Source organism: Giraffa tippelskirchi, chromosome 14 (genome assembly GCF_054371585.1).
Source record: "Giraffa tippelskirchi isolate mGirTip1 chromosome 14, T2T-mGirTip1v1.2.pri, whole genome shotgun sequence".
In the NCBI taxonomy this organism is placed as follows: Eukaryota; Metazoa; Chordata; class Mammalia; order Artiodactyla; family Giraffidae; genus Giraffa; species Giraffa tippelskirchi.
In genome coordinates this window covers 55,621,174-55,639,571 of record NC_137288.1, presented here as the reverse complement: position 1 = coordinate 55,639,571, position 18,398 = coordinate 55,621,174, and the positions used below count along the sequence as shown (strand labels likewise).

The 18,398-nt window shown below is 46.3% G+C and overlaps 1 protein-coding gene, 1 long non-coding RNA gene and 3 pseudogenes across 2 annotated transcripts in view; 3 read left to right on the top strand and 2 right to left on the bottom strand.

Annotated features, from left to right (window-relative positions):
• The window catches only part of SETBP1 (SET binding protein 1), an 890,090-nt gene extending 882,900 nt beyond the window's left edge, over positions 1-7,190 (bottom strand). Inside the window, exon 1 of the mRNA XM_081561785.1 lies at positions 6,257-7,190. The gene's annotated coding sequence lies outside the window, so the exon portion shown is untranslated. The remainder of the gene's footprint in view (positions 1-6,256) is intronic.
• Positions 193-805, top strand: LOC145534259 (cytochrome c oxidase subunit 2-like; annotated as a pseudogene).
• LOC145534258 (ATP synthase F(0) complex subunit a-like) lies at positions 1,004-1,839 on the top strand (annotated as a pseudogene).
• On the top strand, positions 1,845-2,595 carry LOC145534257 (cytochrome c oxidase subunit 3-like; annotated as a pseudogene).
• Positions 7,191-13,469: 6,279 nt separating the features above from the next.
• Positions 13,470-17,871, bottom strand: LOC145534398 (uncharacterized). Its single transcript, XR_014074560.1, has 2 exons — positions 15,836-17,871; positions 13,470-13,891 (listed from the first exon to the last, which is right to left on the bottom strand). It is a non-coding gene; the product is annotated as an uncharacterized LOC145534398 (long non-coding RNA).
• Positions 17,872-18,398: the final 527 nt, after the last annotated feature.

The window sequence follows — 18,398 nt, the reverse complement described above, 5'->3', positions numbered from 1 at the left end:
AGTGTTTTAATTTTAATGAAGCTCAATCTAAATAGTATATATTTCTTGGATTGTGCTTTTGGTGCTGTACCTAAAGAGTCATTGCCAAACCCCAGGTCTTCTAGATTTTCTCCTATGTTACCTTCTAAGAGTTTTCTGGCTTTGTATTTTACATTTAGGCCTAGGTCCATTTTAAGTTAATTTTTATAAAGGATGTATGCAACATCAGCCACCATAGAAGAATTGTCACACTTTCATGAAAACACGTTAGTAATTGTTTTCTTAATTGGTTCATTAGTACTTTTGCTGACAACAAAACTCACACACACTAGCACAATAGACACACAAGAAGTAGAGACTATCTGAACAATCTTACAAGCTATTATCTTAATTGCCCTTCCATCCTTACAAATTTTACACATAATAGACAAAATTAACAATCCATCCCGTACAGTAAAAACTATAGGTCACCAATGATACTGAAGATATGCACATACAGATTATGAAGACTTGAATTTCAACTCCAGTATAATTCCAATATCAGAGTTAAAGCCAGGGGAATTGTGACTATCAGAAGTAAATAATTGAGTCATTTTATCTAAAGAGATAGCTATCTGAATGTTAATTTTCTCAGAAGATGTGCTACACTCATGAGCTGTGCCTTCTCCAGGACTAAAAACAGATTCAATCCCAGGGCGTCTAAATCAAGCAACTCTTAACCCAATCAGGCCTGTATTATGGACAATGTTCAGAAGATTATGGATCAAATCATAGTTCTATACCAATTTTCCTTGAATTGGTACTGCTGAAACACTTTGAAAAATGACCTGCATCAATACTATAGATTCATTAAGAAGCTAAGCTAGCACTAACCTTTTAGGTTGGAGATTGGGAAATAATAGTCCCCCTAATGGTATGACATAGTTAGATACATCAACATGATATATTACTATTTTATCAATGTTCTTCATCCTATTTATTATATTTCAATTGAAATTTTCAAAATACAATTACTCAAACCCAGAAGTTACATCTACAAAAACACAAAAACAAAACACCCCTTGAGAAGTAAAATGAATGAAAATTTATTTGCCTCTTTCATTACCCCAACAATTATGGGATTCCCTATTGTCATCCTAGTCATTATATTCCTGAGCATGTTTTTCCAAACATCTAACCAACAAATCGGAGAAGGCAATGGCACCCCACCCCAGTACTCTTGCCTGGAAAATCTCATGGACAGAGGAGCCTAGTAGGCTGCAGTCCATGGGGTCGCGAAGAGTTGGACATGACTGAAGCGACTTAGCAGCAGCAACCAACAAATTAATAATCGTCTGATATCTCTTCAACAGTGGTTAGTCCAACTTACATCAAAGCAAATAATAAACATTCATAATCGTAAAGGACAAACTTGAGCAGTAATATTAATAGCATTTACTGGGTCAATAAATTTACTAGGATTGTTACCACACTCATTTACACCAACTACACAATTATCAGTTAATCTAGGCATACGAGCAGGAACTGCAGTCATGAGCTTTTGCAATAAAACTAAAGCATCATTAGCCCACTTTTTACCTCAAGGGACTCCAAACTCCTTAATCCCTATACTAGTTAGTATCAAAACCATTAGCCTATTTATCCAACAAGTAGCCTTAGCTGTTTGACTAACAGCCAACATTAGACCAGGACACTTGCTAATTCACCTAACTAGAGGAGCTACTCTGACACTAATAAGCATCAGCACCACCACAGCCCTTATTTATTATCCTTGCTTTATTAACCATTCTTGAATTTGCTGTTGCTATAATTCAAGCCTATGTGTTTATGCTGTTAGTAAGCCTTTCTTTACTTGACAACACATCATGATCCACCAAACCTATGCCTATCATATAGTAAACCCTAGCCTCTGACCACTTACAGGCCTTCTCAGCCCTTCTAATAATATCTGGTCTAATATGATTTCATTTTAACTCAACAACATAACTCCTACTTGACCTATTAACTAATATTCCTACAATATATTAATGGTGATGAGATATCATTCAAGAAAGTACTTTTCAACCTCATCACACACCAATTATTCAAAAAGGACTTTGATATGGATTATTTCATTATTTCAGAAGTCTAATTTTTATAGGCTTCTTTTGGGCTTTTTATCACTCAAGCCTCATTCCAACACCTGAACTAGGCAGGTGTTGACCACCTACAGGAATTTGCCCTCTCAATCTCTTAGAAGTTCCACTTTTGAATACCTCTGTACTATTAGCCTCTGGGGTATCAATCATCTGAGCCCATGACAGCCTCACAGAAGGAAATCAAAAGCGTATACTTCAAACTTTTTTTAATCACAATCACCCTGGCATTTATCTCACACCTCTGCAAGCCTCAGTACTACAAAACATCATTTACCATTTCTGATGGAGTATATGGCTCAACTTTCTTCATAGCCACATGATTTCATGGATTACATGTACTTATTGGATCAACCTTTGTCATTTGTTTATGTCAATTAAAATTGCACTTTACATCTAACCATTTTGACTTTGAAACTGCTGAAACTGTTATTTCATAAACGTGGTATGATGATTCCTTTATGTATCTATCTGTTGCTGAGGCTCATATTCTTTTAGTATTAAACAATACAATTGACTTCCAGTCAATTAGTTTTGGTACAACCAAAAAAAAATTAATCTAATATTAACACTATTGACATACCTAACTGCAGCCGCATTAATTGTTATTATTGCATTTTGACTCCCCCAACTGTTTACTCAGAAAAAACAAGCCGCTATGAATGTGGATTTGACCCCATAGGATCAGCCCATCTTCCCTTCCCCATAAAAGTTTCCTAGCCATTACATTCCTCCTCTTCAATCTAGAAATTGCACTCCTTTTACCTTTTCCTTGGGCATCACAAATAATACAAACACCATACTTACCATAGCCCTCTTCCTAATTCTATTATTAGCAGTAAGCCTAGCCTATGAATGAACCCAAAAAGGGTTAGAATGAACTGAATGATATTTAGTTTAAAACAAAATGATTTTGACTCATTATATTATGATTAAATTCATAATGACCAAGTGTCTTTAGTCTATATAAATATCATCATAGCATTTACAGCATTTACAATCCTAATAAAGGTATTAGGATTACTAATATACCAATCCCATTTAATATCATCCCTATTATGCTTAGAAAGAAAACTATCCTTATTTATTATGGCAACCCTGATAATCCTCAACCCACATTTCACCTTAGGTAGCATAATACCCACTGTGTTATTAGTTAGTGTTTAATGGTTACAGAGTCACTTGAGGAAAATGAAAAGATTCTGGAGATGAATGGTGAGGACATTTTTACAACAATGCGAATGCAGTTAATGCTATAGAGGTGCATACTTAAAATGATTCAAATGATAAAGCTCTATGTTTTTAATCACAACAAAAAATAATGATACATGTTACAACATGGAAAAGCACTGAAAACATCCTCAGTGAAAGAAACCATACAGAAAAAAGCCACCCAGATCACACTCATCTTGTACACTTTAAATCCATGAAGGTTTTTAACATGGGGAAAGCTCCAGTGATGGTTCCAGAAAAATAAAACTGCACTAGAATACAGAAAGATATTTGCACAAAGCTTGGGCAGCTGGTGAAAGTTGAAGTGGTCCTGTGGTTAGGATTGTAATGTGGAAACCATAATTATCCCCCATTTGGGGGTTACATGTTGGTTACCTGGGAAAGTGATCCTGTTTTTGGTAAAACACTGCAGTTTTAGTGTGAAGACCGAAAATTTGTACTGCTATTTAAAGCTGAAACATTTGAAATTTGCTAGAAAGTAAATTACCTTTCAATAAACCATGTAAGTCAAAAAATAAACCAAACATGTCAGAAAATCAGAAATGACATCAAACACTGCAATAGGGACCAAGACTTAACCAGACCAAATTCAACTGAAGTGGTGATGCTAATTGCCTTGTAGGAGTCCACGTGGTATTATAAGTCACCATAGGAAGGGTATATTAGTAGCCACCAAGTCTTGGGTGCTATGGATGACCCTGATAGAGCTGAAACCATGAGATTTCTCAATTCTAGTTTTCCACATAAAACTATCAAAACAACTGTCAGAACTAAAATATGAATTCAGGGAGTCTCTGGAAGTCCAGTGGTTAAGACTGCCTTTCCACTGCAGGGAGTATGAGTTTGATCCTTGGTCAGGGCACTAAGATCCCATAGCCAAATCACATGGCCAAAAAAAAAAAAAATCAGTAAAACTGTAAGATCATTTGTGATTCTCTACATTAATAATCAACTATCAGAAAGAGAAATTAAGAAAATAAACCCACTTACAATTGCATCACTTGCAAAACAAGGAATTTAACCAAGGACTTGAAAGACCTGCAAGCTAAAAACTGCAAGACATTCATTAATTAAAGTGAACAGACACAAAAAGATATCCTATGCTCATGGGTGAAAATACCATTAAAATGTCCATTCTAACCAAAACAACATACACATTCATGCAATCCCTACCAACGTTTCAATGACATTTTTCACAGAAACAAAAACAGTCAACATCTGTGTGGAGCCACAAGTGACCAAGAGAAAGGAGAAAGCCTGGACACATCTTCCAAACGTCAATCTACACGACACAGCTAAAAGCACCACAAAGTGTGGAATTGGCCCAGAAACAGGCATAGAGACAGAGAGCCCAGAAGTAAACCTACAGGAGCATGGTCAGTTAATTCATAAGAAAAGAGCCAAGAACATACACCCAGGAAAGGACAGTCCCCTCAATAAACAGTGCTGGGAAAAATGGACACCACACACCAAGGAACAACTTGGACACCATCCTATACCACAGATAAAAACTGACTAAAAGCCCCAAGTTTCAACAACAAGCCGTAACAGTCCTGGGTCCTCTGAAGACAGACACCCTCATCATCAGCCACCCCCAGAAATCTTCTCCCCAATTTTACTCACCTTTTCCTTCAGCGGCATCACCTCCCTGCAAGTCCTGAGGAGACCAGACTCTTGTCAGCATGAACCGCACAATGTCCCAAAGCTGACTCCCTAATGGGTCCTGAGGAGATCAGACTCCTGATAGCAGCCACCTGGAGCTAGGAGCTTGGTCAGAGCGGGAACTCCCCCTGCGGGTCAGGGGAGGGTCAGGGAGGCGGACTCCTCTTTTTCTGCCAGCCAATGAGAACATGGAGAGCAAGTCTCCCTCACAGCCTAGTGGAGACCCCGCCCCCTGAGAACAGTTCTGCTAGCTCCATTAAACTATGGAAATTCAAACTGAAATGGAGCCAAGTATTGAAAACTTCTCCAAAATACTTATCAACTTGAAACATTAGAGAATGAAATGTAGCCACCAAAATCTCTCAGATTTATTAACAAACATTTAAAATTCGAAACTATCAAATTGTAGACATAAACACGGAAAATCTACATGACCTTGGGTTTGGTCTGTATACCATGAGTTTTAACACACAAGCTGTCAGTCCACAAGAGAAAAATATTGTGGACTTTATAAAATTAAAGAGATCTATTCTGAAAGATCTTATTCAGAAAAATTAAGAAAATAATCCCACTTACAACTGCATCTCCCCGCAAAACTAGGAATTAAACCAAGGACTTGAAAGACCTGAAGCTAAAAACTACAAGACATTTATCAGTTAAACTGAACAGACACAAAAAGATATCCCATGCTTGTGGGTGAAAATACCATTAAAATATCCATTCGAACCAAAGCAACACACACATTCATGCAATCACTACCAACATTTCAATGACATTTTTCACAGAAACAGAAACAATCTTAACATCTGTGTGGAGCCACAGAGAATCCAGAAGAGCCAAAGTGACCCTGAGAAAGGAGAACAGGCTAGTATCATCTCCCTCCTTGACTTCAATCTACATTACACACTTACAGGCACCACAAGACGTGTAGAATTGGCACAGAAATAGGCACAGAGACAAGAGAGCCCAGAAATAAATCTACAGGCACATGGTGAGTTAATTGACAAGAAAGGAGCCAAGAACATACACCCCCTTCCTTTTATTGAAGGAAAAGGACAGTCCCCTCAATAAGCCACACTGGGGAAAATGGACACCACACACCAAAGAACACTGGACACCGTCCTATATCACAAAAACTGACTAAACCCACAACTCTCCACATCAAGCCCTGACAGTCCTGGGTCCTCTGAAGACAGACACACTCTGCAATAGCCACACACAGAAACCTCCTCCCCAATTTTACTCACCTTTTCCTTCAAGGGCACCATCTCCCAGCTGGTCCTGAGGAAACCAGGCTCCTGTCAGCCTTAACTGAACCCCACAATGTCCCAAAGTCAAAACCCCAGCGGGTCCTGAGGGGCCAGACTCTTGTCAGCCTGAACTGAACCCCACAATGTCCCAAAGTCAAAACCCCAGCGGGTCCTGAGGGGCCAGACTCTTGTCAGCCTGAACTGAACCCCACAATGTCCCAAAGCCGAAGCCCCAGTGGGTCTGAGGAGCTCAGACTCCCATCAGTCTGAACTGAGCCCTACAGTGTCCCAAGCTGAAACCCCAGTGGGTCCTGAGGAGACCAGGCTCCTGTCAGCATGAACTGAAACCCACAATGTCCCAAAATTGAAAGCCTAGTGGGTCCTGAGGAGACCAGACTCATGTCAGCCTCAACTGAACCCCACAATGTCCCAATGCTGAAGCCCCAGTGGGTCCTGAGGAGACCAGACTCCCATCAGCCTGAACTGAACCTCACAATATCCCAAAGCTGAATCCCCAGCAGGTCCTGAGGAAACCAGGCTCCTGTCAGCCTGAACTGAACCCCACAATGTCCCAAAGCCAAAACCCCAGCACATCTTGAGAGGCTAGGCTCCGGTCAACCTGAACTGAACCCCACAATGTCCCAAAGCAGAAACCCCAGCAGGTCCTAAGGAGATCAGACTCCTGTCAGCCTGAACTGAATCCCACAAATTTCCCAAAGCTGAAGCCCCAGAGGGTCCTGAGGAAACCAGACTCCTGTCAGCCTGAACTGAACCCCACAAATTTCGCAAAGCTGAAGTCCCAGTGAGTCCTGAGGAAACCAGACTCCTGTCAGCCTGAACTGAACCCCACAATGTCCCAAAGATGAAACCCAAGTGGGTCCTGAGGAGACCAGAGTCCTGTCAGTGGCCACACCCATCCAGGCGCTCTGTCAGAGAGGGAATTCTCATTGGAGTGCAAGAGGGTCAGGAGGCGGGCTCCTTGTTCCCTGCCAGCCAATGAGAACTGGAGATCAAGCCTCCCTCACTCAGGCATGCACAGCTTAGTGGAGACAATTAACTTTGAAACAGTAGAGAATGAATGTTAAGGATTAACTTGAAACAGAGAATGAACTGTAGACACCAAATTCACTCAGGTTTATTAATAGACATATAAAATTCAAAACTATCAAAATTGTAGACATAAACATAGAAAATCTACATGACCATGGGTGTGACCTGTATATCATAAGCTTTGAGTTTTAACACACAAGCTGTCAGTCCACAGAAGAAAAATATTGTAAACTTTAGAAAATTAAAGATGTCAATTCTAAAAGACCTTATTCAGAAAATCAAAAGACAAGCCACAAGCTGGGAGAGAAGTATTTGCAAAATTTATATCCGATAAAGAATTTGGACTCAAAATAGACAAAGACCTATTGAAAAATCCCATAGAAAATAAGTAAACATCTGAACAGACACCCAGCCAAAAAATAAAAAATAAAAGATATACAGATGGTAAAAAACAAAAACATGCTCAACATCATACACCATTAGAGAATTACAAATTAAAATCACGAGATATCACACCACACAAATTAGGACTAAACTCTAAATATATGACAATATCAATTGCCAGAGGGTAAGGAACAACAGGAACACTCCCTCACTGCTGGTGGGTTGTATGCACAGCCGCTTTGTAACATAACTGGGCAGTTTTCTCCAAAGCTAAACAAACCTGACCTTGGGATCCAACAATCGTACTTCCAGTATTTAGGGAACGGCTTTGAAAAATCCATGCCCAAATGCAAACAAAGATGGACTTAAGCACAGCAGCACTATCCATAACAGTTAAAAACTTGAAGAAATCAGGACATACTTCAATAGATGAATGCATAAGTAAATTGGGGTATATCCATGTCAAGGCAAGTAGAATATGCCATCCCAAAATATGCCTCTCTGGTGTGAGGATTTCTTAAGTCTGCTTGGGGGCTGTGGAGGGAGAGGAATCTCAGGAAACTAAATAGCAATTGCCCTTTGTGAGGGACATTTACAGAGAAATCTCTGCATTTAAGGGTTGTCCCTGTTTGCATCAGAAAATAAAAGGACTCAACTTACTAATGGAGAGGTCCTGGCTTAAATTTGCAAACAATCATATCCTTCTTTACTGTGTTTTGCATGATAATCTTCCATAAGTGGCTTGTCCCATTCCCCAAGGTCTTACTTCAGTTTTTAGCTGAAGATGGTATTTAAGGTGATGGCTTAGGACATTTCAAGGAATGACTCAGTTTTCTTTGGTAGCTCCCTTGTATACAGGAGGTATTTGTTGTTGTTTTAGTCACTAAGTCATGTTCAACTCTGCAACCACATGGACTGTAGCCCACTAGGCTCCTCTGTCCGTGGGATTCCCCAAGCAAGAATACTGGAGTAGGTTGCCATTTCCTTCTCCAGGGGATCTTCCCAACCCAGGTATCAAATCCATATTGCAGGCGGATTCTTTACCTTTAAGCCACCAGGGAAGCATAGAGGAGGTATGCTTCTGTTTTTTCTCCTGGTAATTTGCCTTTTATTATGAAAAGTAAAAGTGAAAGTCACTCAGTCGTGTCCGATTCTTTGTGTCCCCATGGAATATACAGTCCATGGAATTCTCCAGGCCAGAATACTGGAGTGAGTAGCCTTTCCCTTCTCCAGGGGATCTTCCCAGTCCAGGGATTGAATCCAGGGCTCCCATATTGCAGGCAGATTCTTTACCAGCTGATCCACAAGGGAAGCCCAAGAATACTGGAGTGGGTAGCCTATCCCTTCTCCAGTGGATCTTCCCGAGCCAGGAATAAAACAGGGTCTCCTGTATTGCAAGCAGATTCTTTACCAACTGAGCTATCAGAGAAGCCCTTTCATTATGGAAGAGCAGAGTGAAAATTGTTTTTCTTCCCATACACATGCAGTGGAGTATTACTCAGCAGTAGAAAGGAATGAATCACCAACCCTTGAAAGACATGATTAAATCTCACATGCATATGGCTCAGTGAAAGAATCTAGTCTGAAGAGACAGCACACAATGTGACCCCATTTATGACATTCTAGGGAAAGCTAAGCTACATAGATGATAAGATCATCTGCTGAATGGGGTTGAAGTACTCCCTGTGATGCTTTAGGATGGACACCTGTCACTATGCATTTGTCTATGCTCATCGATTTGTATAGCCCAAGGAATCAGTTATAATCTATTCAAGTTTAGTTATTTAGAGTGTAGGCATGTCACAGGATGGAATACACAATGCAACAGAACCTAACTATATTAGAAATGCTCAGAAAAAAATCTCACTGTAGGAGATGGGGCAAAATGTTTTGGCTTTGGAAATGAATGCAGTCTACACACAAAAGGCAAAATGACCTACACATAAACACTGGGCTTCATTTTATGGAGTTCTTTCTAGAGTGTGGTAGCTAGCATTTCTGAGACCACTGTACATTCAATCTGAAGAGGAGAAATGAACTGACAAATAGCAGATGGTGGGGGCCAGGTTCCTCACTGTAGGAGTGGGAAGTTACAGATTAGCAAAAAACAAGGGAATGAAGCTGAGCCCCTGACCACCATTCTTTCTGGCTCTGAGTTGCTTCCAACAGGACCACCATCACCTGCACGTCAGTGCTATAACCTACCTGCCTGCTCCTGGCCTTTCGTCTTCCTCCCTGCGATGATTCCAATGACATTTCCAGCCTGGATCCCTCCCCCAGGCCAGATGCATCTGTCCATCCATTGCCTCCCCATCTCACCTTGGGGGCTAACAGGCCTCTCAGAGGACTGTGATCCTGCTGCACCCCACACTCAGGAGGCAGCCCTAACTTCCCCAGCTGCTGCACCCAGACACCTGGTGTAACCAAGCAGGAGTCTATGGAGTCTTCCCAGGGCAGACCCCATCCCATATTCTCTGCTGTAGCTCCTCTCTGAAATACAGAGGTAACAGTATCTAATGCACACTCCCTGCGTTGCTTTATAGATGCTAAAACCCCCATCAAATGGAAGAATTTAACTACTTGGTGAGCATGAACATGTAGTCCCCAGAGCTTCCAGTGCCTGAGAATTTGTGACTTTGGCCCCCTGTTACGTCACCAACCAGAGAACTGTGCACCAGCAAATCACATACGCTGTGACCACCTCCCTCATGTGGCCTGTACAACTGCTTTGCTGAAACCTTTGGGAGAGTTCAGGGTTTAGAGCATGAGCCACCTGTCCTCCACGTATTGGTGCCTTTACAATTAATGCTGTACTTTCCTTCACCCCAACTTGTGTCAGGAGACTGGCTTTACTGCACTCAGGTGTGTGGACTCAAGTTTGATTCAGTAACACAGAGGCCTCCCAGGCTCCCAGTTCCTTGTGCCTCTGTGACTGTCAGCTCCTCCTCCAAAGCATATGGCCAACCTCCACACAAATTCCGCTCTACACACACAGCCCTGCTAATCCCTCCATCAGGCCCTGACAAAGGTCCCTGCCCTGGTGCATCTCACATCCCACCCCAACATGGTCTTTTTGAAGCCTAAACAAGACCATGACTCTCTCCTCCTTATGATTCCCCTCCTCACCTGATGAAGCCAGGCCTTGATCTGTTCCAGGTGATTCCAAGGTCCTCATTCTCTCCAGTGAAAGTTGCTCAGTCACGTCTGACTCTTTGCGACCCCATGGACTATAGAGTCCACGAATTCTTCAGGCCAGAATACTGGAGTGGGTAGCCCTTTCCTTCTCCAGGGGATCTTCCCAACTGTCTGGTGCCAGTCTATATGGGACTGTGGTGGTCTCCTAAAATGAGCGTTATGTTATACACAGAGAATGGGGGCCCCAAAAGATGTGCCCCCCCAGAACACATGAACAGGGCCATATCTGGGAAAAGGGTCTTTGGAGATGTAAAGGATCTCAAGTTAAGGTCATCTAGGGTTAGGGTGACCTTTAATCCAATTAACAGAGTCCTTATAAGCTACAAAAGAGGGCACAGTGGAGAGGCCTCGTGAAGATGGAGGCAGAGATGGGAGGGAGGGGGCCACAAGCCCAGGGACCCCTGGAGCCCCAGAAGCTGGAAAAGGCAGGAAGGACTCTATTCTGGAGCCTGTGGAGGAACGTCAGCCCTGCAGCACCATGATCTCAGACGTCTCAAGTCCAAGACTGGGGGTGGATGAACTCCTGTTGTTTGAAATCACCCAGCTTGTGGTCGTTTGTTAGAGAAGCCACAGGGCAGTCACACAGACCCTGCTCTGTAGGATCCTAGAAGTGTGGGTCTCGCTAAAGGCAGATGGAGGCCGGATTACAGAACACCTGGAGTCAGCACTGGGCTCCCCCCAAAATCCTAAAGCAGTGGCTGGACACCAGAATGCTGAGGGGTCAAGTTTGAAACCTGTCCCTGGGGCACTAGCTGCACACACCTCCCAGGTTCTTACACGTGTACATGTGGTGTAATATCTCAGTCCTGACTGAGGACATTTAATGTCACTGTTCACATTGCTCATTAAGAACCCACCAGTTACACAGGTGAAAACCCAGTTAGGACGCTTGCTACACAGATAACAATTCTGAAGATGGCCAGGGATGGGGATTTGTTCATGTGCAGCCACCCCCTCCCCACCCCTTCCTCCACCCTCCCACTCCCAAGGAATATCCTCAGTGGGAAGCTGGGAGATGCCACGAAGGCATCTCTAAGTAAATGCTGGCTGACCCCCAGGCTAGCTGCTCCTGAACCTCCTCCACCCTACCCAGGTAAAACACTCGAATATGTGCAAAGACCTCAAAGGCTGGAGGAAAGGGCTTGGAGTCACCCTAGTGACAGCACCCTTGCCAAGTTGACTCCTACAGGCCAGGCAGGACGGTCCTGGTCTGGATGCTCTTCTGCAAGCTTTCCATTTTCCTACCTGAATTACCCCTCCTGTCCTGCTCCCACTAGCCTGTTTTCTTGCTTCCTCACCTCTGCATGGGAAGACTTCCAACAGCAGGTACAGGCGACACGTCCTCTTCCTTAGCAAGTGGCAGCCTAGCAACTCCTGTGGAAGGTCCAGCAGAGCCCTACACAGACTGGACCCCTCGAAAAGTCATGGCCCCTCACTCTCTCTCTGGCCAGGCTGGCCCCGCGGCTTCTGATAGCAGAGAAGATGGCGTCAAGCACAGCTGCAGGCACTCTTGCTGCCTCGAGGGGGTATATATAAACCTCAACCCAGGCACATGGTAAAGGGCAGGCTGGCCAGGTAAGCCAATCATTGCCCATCCAGGTTTGTGGTTTCAGAAAACGGGCCTCTGTGTGCTGGTCAAGTTTCCAGGAACAGGTGTGGGTCCTAAGGGTCAGGATAGACACAGGGTCACAGCTCTGGCTTGTTTTCTAATCATTTTATCTGGCCCACGAGTGGGAGAGAATTTCAAGAAGACCATCTCCTAATGAGAGGAACCCAGGTGTCAGGGAGAGGAGGGGTGGTGGGTGGAAACAGAGGCCCAGTGCCCAGGTGCTATGGAAGCCTCTGGAAGATCCACTGGAAGGAGGCCACACGTAGTGAGGCCCAGGGTCACAGACCTGTCCAGAAGCTGCTGTTTGTTACCTCAGGTCCTGCTCTGAGGGGCTCAAGGGCAGATCTGTCCAACAGGTAGGCTGGGGGTGCTCTGCAATGAGGGCTCATGTATGGTTCCTGGGTGCTGAGCCCTGCAGGGGTACCTGCCCAGGTAAGCCCCATATCGTTGGAGGAGCCTGCCCGTGAGAACCCCGTGCTCCTGGGAGGAGTGTGTGAATGAGCAGCCTCTCTGTGCACCAGGCACAGAGTAACTTAGTGACTCCCCTGTGGGCAGCACTGGGATGAGAACAGGGACATGCTGGGGGCCCCTGAACTCCACCTGGGCCCATCCAGAGTGAAGAGGTCAGTAGGTGGGTGCTGGTTGCTGTGCTGGTGTGGGCGGCCTCATGGGTACCTCTTGTTTCTTCCACCGGACACTACAGAGGCCTCCCCAGGACACAGCAGACAGCCTGCCCAGGGGTGGTGGGAGCTCCTGGTGACTCTGCAGGGGACATGATTGGGAAGGGCCAGACCAGAGGGGATAGGGCGCCTAGGCAGAGCCGGGGGCTCAGGGCCCAAAGGGACCTTTCTGGCCTGAGCTGGGAATGAGCAAGCAGGTGGTGAGCGTGATCCGGGAAAGTGGCCCTGGTGATGTGAGACTTGTTGAAGTAGTCTGAGTGCGAGTTGGAAAAGAATTTCCAGACACAGAGCATTTCAGAAGGGAATGAGTTTTTATTAAGAACAGCGAGCAGAGATAAAGTGGGCACTAAGAGTGCAGCAGGCTGACCTCCTGACAGACCAGGGAAAGCTGACAATTTTTGTGGGTTAGTATCCAATTTTTATAGCCTCAAGACAAAGAAAATTCCTGCTGGAAGGTCGGCGTTAGGTAATTGGCTGGAGCACTATAGGATGTTTACTGGAGTGGGCATCTTTGCCTAGTTGGGAGTCAGGAAGCTTGTTAGTGATGATCAGGGGCTTTTGGCAACAGTTACAAAGGGGCTCAGTCAGCTTCAGAGGTGACCTTGGTTCTGGACTCCTCTTCTGTGGCCTTGGTGCAGGACTCAACAAGACCAAACCCTGCTTGAGAGTGACAAGCCTTGTGGATGATCCCAGAGACAGGATGTGAGACAAGTCCTGGTAAAAGGAGGTAAGTGAATCCCCCTAAGAGGAGGCTCAGTGAGCTGGCCCCCAGAAGTGAGAAATGTGAACGTGCTGTGAATGGGCAGTCACCAGGGTGGGCAATGGGCACAGACCCCACTCTGTGGGTTACTTGGCTTCTCAGAGCCTCAGCCTCCCAGTCTGCTTTTGGGGTGGTAGCATGGATTGATGAGTAATTTGCTCAGAACAGGGCAGAAAGAGGTCTCATGGAAATTCCACAGAACACCATCAGTATGGGACTCACAGGCCATTTCCCACATGCTTCAGGATCCAGAGAGCAAATGTGAGCAGACTTGCAGCAAAGCCTGGGGTAGGGTCAGTTTGGTGGGTCCTCCTGTTTCCTGAATTTGAGAGGGAGCAGGCTCCATGGGGCAGTGGTGGTTCATCCCACACCCAGAAGCATCCAGACCTCAAGGCCCAGCAGCCCCCCATGTCCCCCAAGTCCTGTTTCTGGACCCCCAGGAAGCACTGGGGACAGACCAGCCTCCCCCTCGGCCCTCTTCTCACCCAGAACAAGTGAGGAGAAGCCCGTCATTAGGGAGAAGCAGGGCCGGGGCGGGGCGGGGCGGGGATTTGTCCCGTGTGGGAAGGGGACATGGGGCAACTTGTGTACTTGGATGTCCACACGAGGAATGTGAATCTGTGGGACCTGGGCACCAGGAGGGGCAGACGGTGGGCCTGAGTAAGCAGAGCAGGGCCTGGGGGCCCCATGGAGAAGTGCATCGAGCTTGGCCTGTGCCGTTGGCCTTGCCTCTCCTGGGTCCCCAGGGAGGAGGAATTGAGAAGTGTTGGTGGAGTGACCACTCTCGTCCCCAAGCTCTGCCAGCACTGGCCCTTCAGGCTCTGGATCAGGGATCCCATGGCGTGTGAGTCCCGCTGTGCCCACCAAGGAGGCCTGGAGAACTTGGCAAGGAAGCACTGATGTGGACATCACCTGTGCTGCTGCTGCTGCTGCTAAGTCGCTTCAGTCGTGTCTGACTCTCTGCGACCCCATAGACGGTAGCCCACCAGGCTCCCCTGTCCCTGGGATTCTCCAGGCAAGAACACTGGAGTGGGTTGCCATTTCCTCCTCCAATGCATGATAGGGAAAAGGGAAAGTGAAGTCACTCAGTCGTGTCCGACTCTTAGCGACCCCATGGACTGCAGCCTACCAGACTCCTCTGTCCATGGGATTTTCCAGGCAAGAGTACTGGAGTGGGGTGCCAGTGCCTTCTCCAATCACCTGTGCAGAAGCTTCTAAGTCAAGGTCCGGTGGGAACTCTTGCCCTGCACATGGATTTCAAGTCCAGAGCACACATCAGCTTCTAGCAGCTCTGTTTATTTTCTAGACACAGAGTCCTAAAACCCAGTACGTCCACAGCCTGTGAAAAGGCATGTCTGATCTGGCTCCAAGTGCTGCTTCTGGGTCCATCCTAACTGGACACCCAGCAGCCAGTGTCACCAAGTCAGACTGTCAGGCCGTGTCAGGAGTGTGGGGATGAGAGCACATAGTCCAGGCCCATGAGGGGCCACACTGTAAATGGAGCTGGTGCTGCAGCTGTAGGTGCCCTCCACTCACCCCAGGCAGATACCACCATCCCCTCACAGGTTGTCACCAAGTTAAGTGCTATGGACCCTGCTCAGGCCCTACCCTGGCTAGGGGGTCTCTGTCTCAACAAGGAGGTTTCCTTTTTCCATTCAGGTTCAAGTAGGTGATTATACAACCAAAGCTGAGGCCAACACAGCACAGGCTTTATTCAGTGGTCAAAGAACAGAAAAGCAGGAACTAAGTTCACAGCTCACTTCTTGCCCTCCTGGAGAACATGGTTTGGTTTTAAACAGTAAAGAAAAGGGAGGAGGAGTGAGACTAATCTGAGGAGGCAGGTGCGTCTGAGGGAAGGGCAGGATTTTTCCAAGTCAGTGGTACCATCTCCTTTTTACCTTTGTTTGGTTCTTCATGTTGGGTTATGAAGCTTCCCTGGTGGCTCAGAGGGTAAAGTGTCTGCCTGCAAGGCGGGAGACCTGGGTTCAATCCCTGGTTCAGGACGATCCCCTGGAGAAAGAAATAGCAACCCACTCTGGTACTCTTGCCTGGAAAATCCCATGGACGGAGAAGCCTGCTACAGGCTACAGTCCATCGGGTTGCAAAGAGTCGGACATGACTGAGTGACTTCACTTTCACTTTTTTTCACGTTGGGTCATGGCCACCAGGAGGTGTGTCACTTAGTATAACGATCGAGTTAGCAGCGAGCAGTGAGGTCAAGTGAGATCTTAAATTCCCTGCCCAGGAATTGAACCTGGAAAGCCTGGATGAGAACCAGGAATCCTAGCCACCAGACCAACAAGGGCTAAAGGCTAGAAGCTATTTTTCCCTGGATCTTTGCCCCCAGTGAAAAATATATTTATCACAGAGGCAGAAACTGTAAATGCAGGTATAAAATTATTAGAGACATAGAAAAACAACAAGTGGTACAGCACCTAGAGAAATGGTTTGTTAAGATAGAAGCACAGCAGAGAAAGGGTGTGGGCGAACCCCCGAGTGAGGAGGAGCTTCTTCCGGGTCTTTGTCTTCCTTCAGGCCAATTACCTGGTTTCTTTCCCCACATCTGACCTACCCTGGGACCTACCCCTGGGTGCACACTCACCCTTCAGCCAAGATGGATCTTGAAGTGAAGGTTTCTGGGAGGAGCAAGACTCATTATGGCCTGGAATTATCTTTTGAGTTTTGACCCACAAGAGGCCTTTCTGTGCATGTGTAGTGTCTCCCTTGTCCCAAAAGAGTGAGGGGCACAGATCCCTGAATCCTTTACACATACAGGGTTTTGTCCCCTCTTTGTCCTTGCTGTGACTATTACTGTAAGGTGTTTACAAGAGACAAACATTGGCTATTTACACTCTGTTGTTACTTCCATTTCGGAGGGCAAACAGGAGGCTGATTGTAAATATCTAGACTGAAGCCCACCTCTCTCTTCTCTCAGAAATACTAACAGTTGTAAGTATCCACCCTGAAGCCCACTTCTTTGTGTCCCATGACATGCAAACAGGAGGCCAGTTATAAATGTCTAATCTGGAGCCCATCTATCTCCTACATCAATAATATAGTAAAATCAACATACAGTGAGACTCGGGGTCTGTTGGAAGTCAAGATTCCTTGCCATCTTGGTTCCAGCTGGTTTTGTTTGTAGCTTCCTCTTCTCTCTGGACCCTTTACCTTAAAGACCTTTGTTACCTCCTGCTAAAGGTGGGGGTTAGAGGGTTGTGAACAAGGACACCTCTATTAAAGGAGGATTCAGATGCTGCTCCAGAACCACCTGATCCTTTCCTGACAATATTGGGGGGGGGCATTCAGGCAGCAGGGCTGACAGTTTGCTCTGGATGCTCATGTGGGGAGCACAGCAACAGGGGCTCAGCCTGCAAACCCCAGAACCACTCACAGATCGGCTCCAGAACTGCTCCTGGAGTGGCAAGGAGAAGGGATGTCCCACCTGCTAGACATGGAGGAAGGGGGTGGGTCTGTTGGGCCACCTCACCTCGGGGACTTGCTAGGAGGCTCCAGGCTGGTGTGCTCACAGCTGAGACAGGCCTCGGGGTACAGTGGGGATGCAGGGGTGGGAAGAGCCCTGAGCCAGTGACTCACAACCCTTCATGCCCCTCCTCCCTCGAGGGTGTCTAGGGTATCTCTTCCCCCAGTGATGAAGGGCAGAACCCTGACAGTCACCCCCATCCCCATCCCCCCCAGGGAAGCTCACTAGAGACTTGGCACCCAGCTGGGGGCTGGTCACGTGGTGGTATCTGCCCTCACCCTGCAAATGCCAGTGCCCAGAAGCGGAGCTGGGGCTCAGCATGAACCTCATGTTTAGTGAAAACAGCATAGGTGCAGGGGGCTGCCCCTAATGGGAAGGAGGCTTTAGATCAGGGCAGGGCACTTCCCACCAACTTCACGAGCTTCCTGGGGCAGCGGTGACAAATGAGCACACACAGAGGCTCAGAACAAAAGAAGCCTGTCCTCTCTCAGCCCTGGAGACCAGACGTCTGAGGTCAGGGTGTCCCAGTGCTGCGCTCCCTCCAGAGGCTCCAGTGGAGGGTCCTTCCTGCCTCTTCCAGTTTTTTGGGCTCCAGGCATCCCTGGGCTTGTGACCCCCTTCCTCCCATCTCTAGCTCCATCTTCACCTGGTGTCTCCTCTGTGTCTGCATCTGTTAGAAGGATGCCCTCTTTGATTTAGGGCCACCCCAATCCAGGATGACCTCATTTCCAGATCCATAACCAGTTATACCTGCAAAGACCTACTTCCAAATAAGGTTCCATTCACAGATTCTGGGGTCATGTCATGGACATAGCATTTGGGAGCCCCCCATTCACCCCCACTATAGCACCTAGTTCCCAGACACCAGCCTGCCTTCCTCAGGACAGTGCTCAGTCTGTTGACATTCTGTCTTCCTGCACAAGGCGACTTTTGTTTCTTACTGTAACTTAGTGAGGTTGGGTGGGGCACCCTGTAGGCTG